The sequence below is a fragment of the Bactrocera neohumeralis genome, chromosome 2 (assembly GCF_024586455.1).
Source record: "Bactrocera neohumeralis isolate Rockhampton chromosome 2, APGP_CSIRO_Bneo_wtdbg2-racon-allhic-juicebox.fasta_v2, whole genome shotgun sequence".
Classification (NCBI taxonomy): domain Eukaryota; kingdom Metazoa; phylum Arthropoda; class Insecta; order Diptera; family Tephritidae; genus Bactrocera; species Bactrocera neohumeralis.
Window position 1 is genome coordinate 80,749,995 of NC_065919.1, and position 17,488 is coordinate 80,767,482.

Sequence of the window (17,488 nt, forward strand, 5' to 3'; positions counted from 1 at the left end):
AAAAATCTCAAATGTATCAAAGGGTTCCAAAGCTTAAGGAAATGGACATGCATTCAGTTTTGAAGCATCACTTTTAAGTAAAAACAGTTTTATCATTAGATGAATTAGGGAAAATAAAAATTTCAAAGTGAAAGCTCTGAGTGAAAGCTTTGCAGCAAGGCAAACAGTTTTAAGGCCGCAAAATAAAATGTTAAAAACAGTTTTATCTCCTTTATTAGATGAATTAGGGAAAATAAAAATCATTCAAAGTGAAAGCTTTGCAGCAAATCAAAAACTTTAAGGCCACAAAATAGAATGTTAAACAAACTTTTGAATTAGGAAAAGTAAAAATCCATCACAGCGAAAGCTCTGAGTGAAAGCTTTGCAGCAAGGCAAACATTTTAAGGCCGCAAAATAAAATGTTAAACAAGCTATTTACATCCTTTATTAGATGAATTAGGAAAAGTAAACATCCTTCATAACGAAAGTTCTGAGTGAAAGCTTTGCAGCAACTCAAAAATTTTAAGGCCACAAAATAAAATGTTAAACAAGCTTTTTACATTCTTTATTAGACGAATTATAAAAATAAAATATATTTCATAGCGAAAGCTCTGAGTGAAAGCTTCTAGCAAATCATAAATTTATAACCACTTTACTCGTGTATTTCTTAAATTTCTTTAGAGAATAATGATCTACTTGTATATCTAAGTACGAAACATTTTCTATTTCCAACCGCATACAACTTGAGTACACGAAGAAACTCCAAGTCGTCCGAACTGCTCACCTCCTTACTCGCTTTGAACATCTCAAATGCCAAGTGGTCTAACCATATCGCTTGATATTAGCTATAACTTAATGCCGCCGATGTAAATAAAATAAATGTAAATTGTACTATATGTACCTCGCTGCTGTTCTTCGTTAACCTCATTGTCATTGTGTTTGCATAGCTGACCATTTACTCGCTGATTTTATGGACATTTGTCTCGACGCGTCGTAAAATCCTGCCATCTGTGTAGCATATTTGCTTGTTTTTTTCAAACATGAAGGAACAACGCAATCAAAGGTACTTTGTTTATTCATTGTTGTTGTTTATTTTTTATTAACAACAAACATTTTACGATTTTCAAGCGCTACGAGCAAGTGTCATGCATAATAAAGTCCACTTTGGACCAACCTTGTTCAAGTTCATGCTAACAAAAAGCACAACTCTGCGAGTTGAGGGCAGCAAATTATATCGAAGTCGCGTATGCAGTCATGCTTTGATAGCAACAACAAAAATAATATATTTTTTTTAGATAAATATAAAGAAAAAACTTGTTCCGAAACATATGAGGAAAGATCAAAGCATTCGACGCTGGCAAATGTGTGGGCTTGTTAGCCTTTGCATTTCGTCACTTTGTTAGACGATGCCAATGTCATTGCCATTGTCGCACTGGCAGCTAATTGTGGCTGACGCTCGTCGCTTTTTCATCATTTTTTGTTGTGGCAAGTGAAGATGTAATCGACTGAATGCGCATGCGCACATATTGTACAATGTATCCATAGTATGTATATGTCATGCGGATTTATTAACAGATTTACAGCTGCGCATGCGCATTGTTCTCATTAACGTCATTGCTGTGGTTTTACGAAACGTTTTTTTCTACTTTTTGTGATTGTTTGTTTTTACAAAATCTGGTAAATACAAATAAAGTTGATTGATTTCGTAAATTTGTTAGTTAAATATTTCAAGTGACAGTTTTCGGTGGGTAATAACTTTGTTATCAATATGTGTGTAGCTGTAAGACAGCAAAAACAAAAGAATGGCAAGAGGCCACATAGTAAAATCGGTAAAAATTTCATACCAAAGTTAACAATGTCTGCCCTCTACTCTGTTATGACGTCATAATCTGAGATATTTGCTGGCAAATGCACTACAAAATAGCAACAATCCGAAAGTGTCGTAATCTGCATTACTATCAGACTTGATGTAGTTTGTTTGTATAGTTTGAACGTGAATCAAATGTAATTTGATAAATTGCGATATGTTCTCATGTAATATTTTCATATTATTAAAGAAATTATAAATTGAAAATTCGTGACAATAACAACGATTTCATGAAATTATTGATTGCCGCTGATATTCGATCCATTTGGTTCGATAATTATTCGATTGTTACGCAGTCGGAGAATCCAAAGCAATCATTTCAACTTCAATTCATTTACCAGGCAGCGATATTTGGTACTTCCCCGGTTCAGGAAGATTAAATAATATTCCGAGAATCGCGTTGTGTCTGAAGTAATTTTACACAAAATCGTGAATGAAGAAGCATGCAAAGTGTTATTATATATAAGTATATCTCTTGCAACATGATGCCTCAGAGTATAATAGTTTTTTCACCTAACGGTTGCTTGTATCACCTCAAAATTAGTTAGATATGGGGTTATATAGTATATGTATAAACGATCGGGGTGATAATACGAGTTAAGATCGTGGTAACTGTCTGTCTGTCCGAGTTTGTAGATGGATGTAATCGGACAACTGCGACGCCCACAAAACGCCATTAAGCTAAAACCCAAAAAGTGCCATAACTAAGCACTAAATTAAGATATATGTATGTAGATCTGTGGCACAGGGCTAGAATGGGACACCTGTGCACTAAAATTTTTAAAAAAGGGGGCGTGGCCCTGCCCTCTAATAGGTTTAATTTATATATCTCATAAATTAGTAAAGCTGCAAAAGACAAATTTACTCCAAATATTATAAGAACTCCTACCGAAAGTGTGAAAATGGATGATAGCACTGCCTACTTTCCATATGACGGAACTATTAAAAACTATTAAAAGCGCTTTAAATCTATAACTAAATACGCCAGAGACATTAACTTTAACCCCCGAGATGGCATGAGAGGAGTTTAAAGAAGTTTTAAAAAAGCCGGGGTCAAAATTGGACAATGAATGTGGCACGTCCACTATTAAGTAAAATCACACATCTCGGCGCCTGCTCGGCCGATTTCAACCATATTTCGGTGCATAACATTCCTCTGACACTCCTATGTTACAGGGTGAAATATTGTGCTAGAATCACGCCTACTTCTCATATAACACTGTTTTACATTTCATTAGATTCTTTCACTTTTTAGTAGACAAATCAAGAAGCAATTAATATATTATAACGAGATAAAATTTTGTAAAAACAAGTAAGGGAGGGCTAAGTTCGGGTGTCACCAAACATTTTATACTCTCGCATGATAAAGTGATAATCGAGATTTCATTATCCGTCATTTACATATTTTTCAAATACCGTATTTATGTAAAGTTTTATTCCGCTATCATCATTGGTTCCTAATGTATATACTCGTATTATACAGAAAAGGCATCAGATGGAATTCAAAATAGCGTTATATTGGAAGAAGGCGTGGTTGTGAACCGATTTCACCCATATTTCGTACATGTCATCAGGGTGTTAAGAAAATATTATATACTGAATTTCATTGAAATCGGTGAAGTAGTTCCTGAGATATGGTTTTTGGTCCATAAGTGGGCGAGGCCACACCCATTTTAAATTTAAAAAAAAAGGCTGGGTGCAACTTCCTTCTGCCATTTCTTCCGTAAAATTTAGTGTTTCTGACGTTTTTTGTTAGTCGGTTAACGCACTTTTAGTGATTTTCAACATAACCTTTGTATGGGAGATGGGCGTGGTTATTATCCGATTTCTTCCATTTTTTAACTGTATATGGAAATGCGTGAAGGAAACGACTCTATAGAGTTTGGTCGACATAGCTATAGTAGTTTCCGAGATATGTACAAAAAACTTAGTAAGGGCGGGGCCACGCCCACTTTTCCAAAAAAAAATTACGTCCACATATGCACCTCCCTAATGCAATCCTTTGTGCCAATTTCACTTTAATATCTTTATTTTTGGCTTAGTTATGACACTTTATAGGTTTTCGGTTTTCGCCATTTTGTGGGCGTGGCAGTGGGCCGATTTTGCCCATCTTCGAACTTAACCAAGTTCCAAGTTTCATCATGATATCTCAATTTTTACTCAAGTTACAGCTTGCATGGACGGACGGACAGACGGACGGACGGACAGACAGACATCCGGATTTCAATTCTACTCGTCACCCGGATCACTTTGGTATATATAACCCTATATCTGACTCTTTTAGTTTAGGACTTACAAACAACCGTTATGTGAACAAAACTATAATACTCTCTTTAGCAACTTTGTTGCGAGAGTATAAAAAGTGTCTTTAATTATGTCACCCCTTTACTAGGAATTGTGCAAATCGAATCGAATCTGTTCAAGCCCATAGCATCTCTAGGCATCTCTGTGGACCCCCGTGTTTATAGCTGACGTTTACCAAAAATATCGGTCGGAATACATCTGAGTATTCCAAATGTGTTGAATCCCTGGACCCCATATACCTAATATAAAGATTTTCGAATTCACCTATTTTAACTGTAGTAAGCGTTATATCCGTACCGCATATATCACAGAATATATATCAAGAGTATGAAGAGTGCGGTTGTACCCGAACTTAGCTCTTCTTTACTTGTTTTAAACGCGATTTTTGCTACTGGTAATATACATATATGGTATTTTCAAATATCAAAATATATGTACTTGTATAAAAAATTTGATCTGTTTAGTGAATTAGGAGTATTACTAGTGCCGCTTTATCTCTATAGACTTTTGTAGCTAACAATTTGAGCTGGTTATATTTTTATTTTATATTAAAGGTTTTAAACATAAATTTTATTCTAAAATTCTCAGTAAAATTTTTTGACAAATTAAAGCAATATTTTTTACTTAAATAATATAAACTTGAAGCTTACTGTCTTCTCACCTTCTCACAGTTTCTAATCAATACTGATAAATTTTTCTTAATTGGCGGCCGATAAATTGGTGTAAACATAAAACCACGAAAAAATGTTTCGATCTTACAATGAAATCGTTCCGACGATGTTATACAGTTTCTTGATATAATAATTAGCATAAGCTCAGCTCCTTCTCCTCGAAAATAAAAAGAATGTTGGCCAATTTAATTCAATACGTTAAAATATGTCAAAAAATACATAGAAGCATGTTGTTCAACTAATGTTTGATTATGCCAATCTCTTAGAATTATGCCATTTACATGTTCTATTGGCTAAAATACTTCAATACTTCAAGTATTGGCGTATCGTAGGGATATAATATACTCTCAACTGACACTATTGAAGCATTTGTAAACAATATTTTTATAAACGCTCCTTTCAATTAAATAGTTCGCAATTAGGTGCAATTATGGGCACAATTTTCGAAAAAAATAAAAGGTGACAAAATTTACGCTAACTTTACTGTTGCGCAAACAAAAAAACAACAATTTTTAATAAGTGTTTGCACATCCGCCTTAAGCAGGCAGGACTTTGAACTCAAAAACTAGTATGCGCGTAAGTACGAGTGTTAAATGCACAAATTAATAATAAAAAAAACGAAATAAGCGAATAAACAACAAACTTGTACGAGAAGTATTTAAACGCGCCTTCCTATATATATAATACATTTTCGCGCTGTTGAAAACCTTTCCAACCATTACAAATGCGCATTACCAATACGACTTTTGAGTAATTATTATACTAGAACGAGTACGAGTCGGCAAGTTGTTGTAGTTGTAGTTGCTGCTGCAGTTGTTCTGCTATGCTGAGCAGTTGCAAATTTCATAGGCAATTAATAAATTCTCTGATTTTATCGCGCGGCTAAAAATGGAAGATTTACACTCGGCTGTGATAATTTATTTAATTGCATAAACAACTCTATTTAACTGAGTAGGTATGATCTGAGGAGAAATATAAAGTTCGCATAAAAAAATGTTTGTTTGTTTCCTGTTCATAAACAAAATAATCGAAATCTTCAAACGAAAGTTTGTTCAAACTGGCTGACTGGGTAACTACGCAATTGCTTAAAATGCGGTGCATTATGATGCCTGTGGGCGTGTTGGCAAACAACTGATATATGGCGTGTGCGTTACAATTGGAAACACAGCTGTGCCAATTGCACCGGGGAAAAAACATTGGCTTAAGAATTGCTTAAAAATCGAAATTATTGTCAAGAGTATTATTACTTCGACTATTACCCGGCAGATACATTTAAGAAGGTAGCAGTGGCGTAGCTACAACTTCGGGCGCCCGGGGCCAAGGATGTTCTGCCGCTCCCCTTTATCTACCTACCTAAATATCTTCGATATTAAGTATATAAAATTTAGGAAGGCCACGCAAATTCTAAAGTTCCAAAATTCTCACAATACGGTTTTTGAGGAAATTGATAGTAAATTTACAAGACATCTTATTAAAAGCCGTAGAAAAAACCCATTTTCGCTCTATATCTTGTACATTTTTGACACAATTTGCATTAATTTTTGCCCGAATTGGAGTTTTAAAAAACAGCGAAGATCGTTTTGACGTAACCCGGGGCGACGGCCCCTTCGTCCGCAACCCCCCACCCCTTAGCTATTGGAAGGTAGGTCGACAATTAAGTAAAATGTAGACCTTGTTAGTAATGTCTTAAACCAATAAATTAGTGAAGACGAAAACCACATTATTACTTTAACAGTTCATCAAACTTTCGCATATACATATGTACGTATGTAGACCTGATGTTATTAAACCAAAAATTGGACAAAAACCACATTATTACTACATTCATTAGGAGTTTTCAAAAGCAAAAAAAAAACAAAAAACAATTCGATGTTTGTTAAGACAATATTAAGAGATTCGAAATCATTTATCGCATAATAAAAATATATTTTCCAAGTATTTCGATTTTTATAATTACTCCTGTTCTTTTTTTTCTCAGACAAATTATCAAACTTCAATTATTCGCTAGTCTCGAAAAAGTTCGTTCCATTCCACTAATGCGTTTTAGAAAACATTAATTAGAGGAACTAGTCTAACTTTGTGAAGTACATAAAGAGCATTTGGCGCTTTTTATTAATAAAAATAACATTATAATTAATTAAAAATTTGATGTATATAAGTTTTAAAAATTTGTATTAAAAGTGTGAAAGTGTTTAAAATAAAGACACGTGCATAAACCCAATTTCTGCTGTGACTTAAACTTTCAAAGGGTTCACTTACAAATATATAACATACATGTACATACATATGTATGTATTTCAGAGTAATTTTTTTCCGAAAACTTTGACTTTAGTGTTTACCACCGTTATACATCCGCATGTATTTAATATTTAGTAAGCGATTGCCCGGTATTCTAAAAAAAAGATAACAGTCAACTGTACAAGTATTTGTATTCCACGAAAAGTTGCCGGATTTGGCTACTCGCTTATTGATCTTTCTAATTTACAAAATCGCGCACAAAAGCAATTTGAGAATTTTGATAGAGAATGGATGTTCATTCACGAAATTTTCTTTTGATGTGGTGGAACCTAGACCTACATGTCGTCAGCTAAAATGAAATGCAAAATAACGTAATTTCATTTTTCAGATTTATAAGAGAAGAAAAAAAATGAAATGAAATAGTATAAAGTACGCATATGGAAGTTTGAGAATTGATTTGAATTTCGGTTTAACTTGGTTATATACGTATTTGAGAGCAGCAGCTTAAAATTTTGTACAAAAACAAACTGAATCGTAATCATTAAAATGTAGTAAATTTAATATCGAGCTTTTTGATGACACGTTGTTTTGTAGTTCAGGTGTCGATTGGCCACCAAGAACGTGTGATATCACACCATTATACTTTTTCCTGTCCTGAAATGTAAAGTCTAAAGTCTATGAGGACAATCCCGCTTGTCATTCGCCAGTTACAAGTCGTAATGCTCGAACGAGTCATCGAAAATTGGACTCAACGGTTGGACCATCTGAGATATAGCTGCGGTCAACATTTGAAAAAAATAATCTTAAAAAAAAAATAAATGCTAAAGAATATTCGTTCGAATGATAATAAGTAAATATTGATTTGAAGTTTCTTTGTTTTTTTTTTTCTTAAAAAAAGTAGAGAACCTCTAAATCTATCACCCTTTATAATTTCAGTTTTGCAGCCAGTCTAAAAGTCACACCTGTTCGCTATTCCCCTAAAATAATATAATTATAAGTAATAGCCCAATAAAGTTCCCTAGTCCAGGGTTCATAGATTACAAACGCATACCAGAGCTTTTAACGTTTAACTCTTCCTAATGGCTTTCACGACTTTTTTAATTCTTATATAAGAAATATTTTATTAGTGCAATGACCATAAATACTATAGTCCGCACCCCGCGGCTGTGGACTTGAAGATTAATGTCGTCATTGCGTATTCCTGCACGCTTTCACACGTACGCAGACCAATGCTAATGTGAAAAAATACAGATTTATATACTATATATGTATGTGTTTATGTATTTATATATAGTATGTGTCTTTATCTGCAAATTTATTCGCACAGGGGCGACCACGTTTCTGCTACGTGCATGCGTTTATTAATTAGCAGTTTTATAGAGATTTACACTTTTATTTGTAATTTATTTTCTAGAAATTGTACAAACGGGGCTTATTTTTATAACTGATTTTGGTTTTTATTTGAAATTCTTACTTGGGAAATACCCACCGTAGTAAAGAGGGTAGTGCACCAAAAAAAAAAAATATTTTTCTGGTTTGTAAATTTATTCATGTTGCTTTTGAAGAAATTATAATTTTTTAGTTTCAGTTTTTAATGTTGAATTATTCAAAGCCACAGATAAATATATTTTCAGTGAATCAGGTAACAACCCCGAATTTTTTTCTATGATTTATTTTTATTTCCAACATGTCACATATTGATTTCTAAAAATCACTAACGACTTTTTGCACTCAACTTGTGATAATTGAACACAAAAGTTAGGACAGAAAATGAAAAAAAAAATTTTTGTCGATAGAAGCGTTACACAATCGGTGAGTATCGAGACGTGAAGCAATACAATACAATTACAAGTAAGAAAGAGCTAATTTCGGGTGCAACCGAACATATTAGTCTCATGCAACTTGTAGGAATCAAAGACAAGGAAATACCTCAAGATGTGAAATGTCAACCAGAGAACCGAAATCCGAACGATTTGATATATACAAATAAAATATATGTATAACTCATGGACTGACCGACTTAATCGGCATAAGGTTTGTTATAAAAACGGAAATCATTGTATATAGTATAAAGGAATTGACTGTTAATTAAGTACTATCATTCCACATGCTAAAAGAATGCTCTCTAGGTTTCATTAAGATTCCTCGCATACAATCACCAATCGTATGGAGTAAAGGCAGCTGGAAGTTCGAAAATCCTGGTAATAGTTATATGGGAGCTAGGTGAAGCTTTCACCCAATTTTATTTTAGGTACAAAAATATACTGTTATGAATAAAACACGCTGTCTGATTTCTATTGAGATAACTCACATAATGTATTAGCCGATATATGCGGTACAACGTCACCCGGAAACTCGAAAATTTTTATATTAGGTATATGTGGGCTATAGGAAGTATTGACCCGATTCAATCAATTTTTGACATACAGTCATATCATTGTCAAAGAAGGATTATCCCTGAAGTTCAATTGCATATCTCAGATATTGACCGATATTTTCGATCAAAAGTCAACTATAGGTGCTGGGGTCCAAAGATTAAGTATCTAGGGACTTGAACAGTTTTGGTTGGATTTGAATACTTTTCGATCTAAAGATAAAAGTATTATTCATGCAAAAGCTTTATTCGTTATACTTATTGCTTCTTGACTTGTGTACTGAAAAGGTATTGTCAAGCACCAAATTTTATCGAAATCGGTCAGTCGAGACACGAGATATGGGATTTCACCAAAAAGTGGGCGTGGTGGTAAAATTTAATGTCTCTGGCGTATGTAGTTATAGATTTACTGCGATTTTAGTAGTTTTTAATAGACATTACATTTATCAAATAATCACTTCAAGTTCGAAAATCTTATAATGGGTTATTGAAGAAGGGGTACTCCTTTCAATAATCTTTTTTCACAGATCGCGCGTGAGTCGTGTCAAGATCGAGATCGTCACGATGTTGCATTAATCAATGGATTTATTGAAAGAACACTTCGGTGATCAGAAAATTTCACGTTTCGGATTGCTCTATTGGCCACCAAGATCATATGATATCACACTGTTACACTTATTCCTGCGGGTATATGTAAAGTCTAAAGCAAAACATCACGCGTGTCAATTGACAGTTACCAGTCGAAATGCTCTAACGAGTCATCGAAAATTAGACTCAACCGATGGACCATCTAAGACGAAGCCGCGGCCAACATTTAAAAGATATAATCTTCAAGAAATAAATATCGAAAAATATTCTTTCGAATGATAAAAACATTCTCCATTAAATTTGAAGTTTCTCGTCTTAATTGAGCAATTATGAGAATTCAGCAATTTTGGGCAATAAGCATTTGACAAAAAATAGAAGTAAGAAATTGATTCTTTAAATATTAATTGTTTCAATGAGAGTGAAATAAAAAGGATCATCCATTTTGTTATTGCACATTTTATTCACGCGATAGCTTTAACTAGCAAAATCAGAACACGATTTAGACAGCTGTCAAATACTATGATAATTGAGTCTGTTTGAACACCGAAGACAACGAGGCAATTTAGGTTTTAATTGATCTGAGTGAATGCGGTGACAGTTAGTTCTAGCGAAATGCGAAATATATGTACTTATACCTAAAAAGTTTTCGAGATAAACGTTTTCTGATTGAATTGGCATAGATTGGACAACCGTAAGAGGTGCTGAATAATTAGCAAATTATAAATTAAAAAATTGTAATTTAATCTTCGAACACGCCGACCAGAAGTCGACACGGAAACTTGTGCCATCATATACCAAATTTATTTATTATGTTAGAGTTTTGCTAATTAGAACCATCAGTAAAGTAAAAGTTTATATTTGTAGTGATTAAATTATTGTGTTCTCGGCTGCAAACATGGTTTTTAAAATCGCCAAAGAATCGTTATCTTGTTACACTTTCACATAAATCTATATAATTTTTTTTTAGAATTTTTTCCCAAAATTTGTTCATGACTTCGCACATTATATATTTTGTACATTTTTTCGGCGGCACTTTTATTTTCTACTTATTATTTTTACCTAAAAACCCAACAGCTTATTCCAAGCGTGTGTCTATCATAAAAAATGAGTATGCAAATTGTTGCTGTTGCAGAAAAAAAAACTGTTGACATGAATTTTGATGAAGGTGCTTCAAATTTTTGCCAGACATCATACATCAGACATGAATTACATAAAAACTGATTGATCAGACAAGCTTGTGGATTTATGAAAATATATTTGAGACTTGCCATATCAAGGTGTAGAGGGGATCATTAAAGGTACACATGTGTGGATACAATATGTAAAAACCCTTTATTTGCTTTTAAGCGCTATAAAACTGATATCTGAATTCAAGGTGATTCCCGGTGGTGTGAATAGGAAATTAAGAAGTTCTAAAAATCTGCAGTTGAGAGAAGCATGAAAAGGCGGTTGATACCATAAGTTCGTATCGTTGACATAATAGCAAGCAGAATTCTACTTTGTAGGCAAAATTTTGACTTTTTTTTGGGAAGCCTCGGACGCTTATACCACAAAACCTCCTTCAGGCGATGTGAAATAAGCTCCCACAAACCGCATACTAGAAGCAATGAGAACGTGATGCCAAGTTATACTCAAATTGGCTTAAGCTGATTAAACTTTATGACTTCCAGCTGCATCATTTGTTATAAGTTTCATTTCTTCAGCACAACCGGTCAGCCAAGCAGCGTTGACCCAGCCGTAGTCTCCAAATGCGCAGGCAAACCTTGCACTTGACATTGCAGCGACCGCAGCAACCAATTATCTCGGTTGGAGTTTGTTAACTTGTAAAGTCAAGGGCTTCACTGCCTTTCGTGTGCGCATGATTACAAATTTTTTGCGTATAAAGGAGTATCGTTACCTCATTAACGGCATTAAGAAATTTATGCTGACCGCATGCTGGCCGGCTGATGACCGTTAATGTGACCCTGATCTCTGCAGCATCTTAGTTGGCGTTGCCACTCGCAAAGCTTTGCACCTTATTGCAGTTTAGTTGTAGGCTGACAATTGTTGTTGCTATTTTTTGTTGTGTGCATTGCGGTTAAACGCCGGTGTGTCAGCCGACATTTATTGCAGTTGAGAAACAACTTTCGAATCACTTTAAATTTCAGCATTTCCTGCTCATTTCGCTTTTTATCTCCAATATTCCAATGGCATTGCTCGTCTTAATGATCGGCCTGGTGTTCTTTTGTCTCTAGTTACAGTTTCACTTTTATTTTAAAATGCGTTTATTTGTTTTGTTTTTTAAGAATTTCGTCATTAACCAACGCATTTTATTGTTTCTGTGCGTCTTCAAGGATAATCTAGAATGTTCTGTTTGGGATGCATTTCGAAAGTTGTTACACAAGAACAGAAAAGGCAAACTGCTTAACTGGAAAATTTTGCCGAACTAGTCAATTAAGTGCGTATAAGATTTATGGTGAATGGAAGATTTTGCTTTCGTAAATGAGAATATAAAATGAAACCAGATATACCATAAGGGATCAAAGCATTTAATTGAGGAAACAAAATAATGATTTTAATGAGTTAACTGTTTCGTAGGCAAAAGGTTTTAAAATTACTTAATTTGCAGGTTTTCTTAGAGTTCAAGGCTTAGTGCGGTCAATCAGACAGAAAGCTTTGTTTCGAAAAGTACAGAAACGGAAATGTTGAAATTTTAACAAATCTTCTTAGAAACATTTATGTGAAATCGCTGCCTTAGAAGATTATACATATAGAATTGTATAAACCTTATAAATTTTGGAAGACAGCGTTGTCACATATATTCTCAGAAGAGATTTCTCATTTAAGTTATCTATTTCTTTTATGAATTACTAGCGCTTAGGTATTCTTCATTCTCCTATTCTTCAGACAACAATTTTTACTATCAAACTCGTAAAATTAAAGAATTGAAATATGATTTTTTTACTTCACGAAACACGTTAAAACGGAATAACAGGCTTGTAAAATAATTTTTCGAAAGAAATGCAAGGTTGATGGACTCAAACGCAGGCATATATAAGAATACCCAAGCCAACCGTTATTAGATTGAGCAGATAGCAGGTAATGTCTAAAGCAAGTCACCAGGAAAACAATGGATAAATCTAGTGCACTTGTCCTGCATTGGCAAGACTATGCTATAAGCATCTGAGGTCTTACGCTATGATACACTAGAAGAGGTATCGATAGTGAGGGGGCAGAGTCTGTTAAAATTCGCGTTAAGCTCAGGCACCCTAAAGGTTGACTACCTACTCCTCGTGGACCTTGCAACCAAGCTTCATCTGGTAGCTTATTGGCCTACCGGATTAACCTTACTTAATCTATTCATATAAATTACTTTTGCTAAGCTCGAAACAGAGCCAAAGTGAAATTTAGATTATTTAAGGAAACAGTTATTCATTTAAAACTTAAATTTGAAAACTTCACCATCTCAACATAATCATATCACTCCCAAGATTTACCACCTGACCAAAATTGCCCGGACTGATGTATGTGATGTAATATACTCAGTGAAAGTCACGAAGGCATCGACAACTTGTCTCATGGCAGTCGTCCATTCACCTATTGTTATTGTATTGAATTGACAATAAAAGTTAAAGAAACAGTGCATAAAAATCGTCGATTTGGCATTAGAGCGACAGCAGAAAATCCCTTACAGATCCGACTCAACGCATTTCGGTTAATATATTGGGTATGAAGCGTGTCAAGGGTAAACTTGTATTAGAAGACCTGAGGAGATGCAGCAGATGTTTGACAACAATGCTGATGCCTCTATATTCATCAAACGCATCATTACTGTTGATGAGATATTGGTTTATTAATATGACGTCGAAACTGTGAAACAATCGAGCAAATAGCGCTCCAAAAATGAGCCGAAACTGTTAATACCAAAATTCTCTGAAGTCACTGAAGCGTATGGAAAATTGTATTATATATTATTTAGTCATGCTTGCCTTGGCTCAATAGCTCATATTTAAGGCGATTATAAACATTTGTATTAAAATACGTGATATTGTACTTTTTTTGTCAGTCCGGGTCAAATTTGATCCAATGGTTTAGTGAAGTCACCTATCAACTGATAAATAACATAATAAAGATTTTTATTAAAACACATGAAAATATAGTTTTTTTGTCAGTCCAGGTCAAATTTGATCCCATGGTATAGCGAGGTCACCCACCATGTGATACATAATATACATATTAAAGATTTGTATTGAAATACAAGAAATTGTAATCTCTTGGCAGTCCGGGTCAAATTTGATCGGATGGTATAGTGAAGTCACCTATCAACTGCTATCGGCTTACATTTAACAATTCTTTTAACCATATTATCTATATACATATATTCAATTAACTCGCTTATAATTGATATTCGAAAGCCAAAGACCACTTAATACTACCAGACTCATGTTCTTTTAGGATTATATTGCCGTTTATTTCTAAGGTTAAAAACTAGCTTTTCAACATAAATTAATTTCGCCGCTAAATAGCTCAGGCAAAGGTTTGATATCTTCTACGTACATGACTTAGAATCATATTATAAAAGCCAAGTGTATATTCTTTAGGAAAAACGAATCAAAATATGGATCCAAAAAATTCTCTTATCTTAGTGAAGCTACGAGCTGCGGTTGCTGCTGTTACAATGCTAAGAATCCGTACTCTCGGTGTTAGTGGAATTAGAAACCAAATTTCCATAACCAAATTATCAAAACTTTTCTTTAATAGGTCATACATATATCTCATGAAGCCTTCAAAGATGGTCGAGGGATCGTTGAAAGCATGCCAGGACGACCTTCGACTTTTTCAGCTGATGAAAATATTAATAAAGTGAAGGATATGGTGCTTGAAAATCGTCAATCAAGTGTTAGAGAGATGGCAGGAGAGCGTACCGATCGACCTAGCCTTTCGCTGCAAACGAGATCGAGACTGAGCTAACACTAACACTAACACTAGACTTTAGTCTTTTCATATTATAATTCAGACTAAGTTTTTTTGACTTAAGACTCAATCCAAAAATATATGTGTAAATAATCTGACTTACCTTTTAGTTTGGTTCTTACGATCGTTCTATATTGCTTGTATACTCTTCTCGCTTAGGCGCTCTGATCCAACACAAATAAAAACACTTTGTCTAGTTCAATCTAGTTCAAACACTTTTGCAGTTCACAGAATGATTTGAATTATTCAATTGCAATCAATATGCTTACTAAGTTTCACTTTTTCCCTATCGCTTTATCGATCTGAATGTTTCCGCTTTATCGCGTCTAAATGCACATGAATGCGTTTTGCTTCGGCCGCAGCTCAACCAGACACCTGAGCTAGCACTTCAAGACTATACTGACAGTTCGGCAGGAACACTTTCATTTAAAGCTCATTAGCGAAGGCTGTGTTACCGATTATGGACGCCGTCTGTCCTTTCGCTGTTTTTGTTCTAGATACCTGTTGCTCCTTCTTGATATCGGTCTTGTGTGCAAAAGATTTCTCTTCAATTTTATTACATTAACTTTTCATCGCCCTTCTTGCAAAAAACTGAATCGTAAAAAACAATAATTGTTTTTGTGTTGACAAACACACACAGGCGCTTACAAGCAAGGCGCCTGCAGTAGTTCCGAAATAAAAAAAGGAAAAACTCCACAGCGAATGCCGTATGAAAGGAAAAGCAAAAATCGCCAAAACTGTAAAACACCAACTGGCGTATCGGTCAGGCAATCGATGATCGTTGTAAGCGAAAAATGCTGGCTGACAGACAGGTTCTTTGCGATTTGCGAATTGCAGTTTATTTCTTAAGACTCTTTTCTGAAGCTCTCTGCTTTGCTTATTGCACCAACAGGACGCACTATGTCACACACTCCGTCTAAGCGACTGACTTGTTTGGCACGTTTTGTTGATAATTTAACAACCAACAACCAAGAATCAGCGAGTTAATCAGGCTAGCTAATAACGAGTTCAATAATAATTGCACGAATGGACGATGGAACGAATTAACAATTGCACACATCGACTACTCAATGGGGACTGAAATTGTTTCGGCTTTTTGCGCGCCGTTAAACGTAGTCCCCGCCGGATCGCTGCGTTATGCCGTCGACTGCGACCGGCGCAGCGGCAGCGGCGGTCCGCCTAGCCTTTCGCTGCAAACGAGATCGAGAATGAATGCGCGCAGCGCCATCACCTTTCAGTAGATGTGCTTCGGTGCAGCGTAACTGGCGTCGGCTGCTGCGTAGTCGCCCGCCCACATTGGGCATTTCGCTGCGCTGTCGACTCTTACGCATGCGTTGTGCGTTGTTCTATGCATGCATAGTTTCGTGCGATTGCATTTTAGCCAGGCTTGCGGTGCAGTTGAGCGTTGCTTCGCAAGCTATAAACTTTAGTCGTTGTCGCCTCTGTAAATGTTGTTTACAACCTGAGTGCATTCTACAATCATCAACATATAGACTGCATTTTTGATTGCCTCTTGTTCAATTATTCGAGATGAGAGCTCGAAAAGTACATTTATCGATTATTTTCTAAATATATTGATGTGGGTGGCCTTAACGGCAATATTAAATGGTGTGTACTCGTCATAGTTAAAGTAATCGTGTGAAGTATGTGAGCTAGCTGCTAAAGACAGAATTATTCTATTTTTGTTACCGAAACAAGCAGTTTCGCAGAACCATTATCCGATATATAGGGTGATATTCCCAGCCAGGAGATATATAAATCAATTTCATCCATTTTCGCAAGAGTTTTCTTGCAGAGAGTTCTTCATAAAATACATTCTGGAAGGGAATGCGGAATATCGTAGAGGAAGCAAAAAAGGCTGTAGACGAGCCATTAGTGGGTCCTCTCACCGAAATTAGTCCTTTAGCTTTACGACATCATAGTCAAGCCCATTATGGTTTACGGAGTCCTTATGTGATGGAGGACTCTGGAAAAGACCACTCTTGCAAAGAAACTCGAGAGCGTTCAACAGCGGCGCTCGTTAGCATATGTGGTGCGCTAAGGTGTATAGCTGCGAAAATTGCTACCAGACTCAGATAATCTGAGTTCCTAAAAGAACACGTGCCCGAACACTCGCAAAATCTCACATACTATGACATCATACCGGATCACTTGGATCATGGAGTTATCAAACCGAACGCTGCTGGCTCCTTCTCTGCCCATATACCGGCGAGGGAGTTGTGGGTGAGAAGAAGCCGTTGGAGGAGAGGGGCAATGAGCTTATTTACGGTTGGGTCAAAACTTGGGGAGAAGGTTGGTGGAGAGGTTTACTATCAGGAGCTGTCTATCTCCAGTTTCAGACTTTTTGACTATTGCAGCCATTAAGGTAGCAGTATTTGTTCCTCCGGAGTACAACTTTCTTCAGAGAAGTGAATATGCCTCAGATAGCAGAGCGGCGATACTAGCCTTAAACTCATTAACAGTGCATTCAGGGTTGGTCGAGGAGTTTCTAACCTCGCTATCGATTTCACCAAG

At 35.5% G+C, this 17,488-nt stretch overlaps 1 protein-coding gene across 5 annotated transcripts in view; it reads right to left on the bottom strand.

Annotated features, from left to right (window-relative positions):
* The window catches only part of LOC126751599 (elongation of very long chain fatty acids protein AAEL008004), a 131,757-nt gene extending 115,693 nt beyond the window's left edge, over window positions 1-16,064 (bottom strand). For all 5 annotated transcript variants that reach the window (XM_050461994.1, XM_050461986.1, XM_050461993.1 and 2 more), the window contains exon 1: window positions 15,078-16,064. The gene's annotated coding sequence lies outside the window, so the exon portion shown is untranslated. The remainder of the gene's footprint in view (window positions 1-15,077) is intronic.
* Between the last annotated feature and the right edge of the window lie 1,424 nt (window positions 16,065-17,488).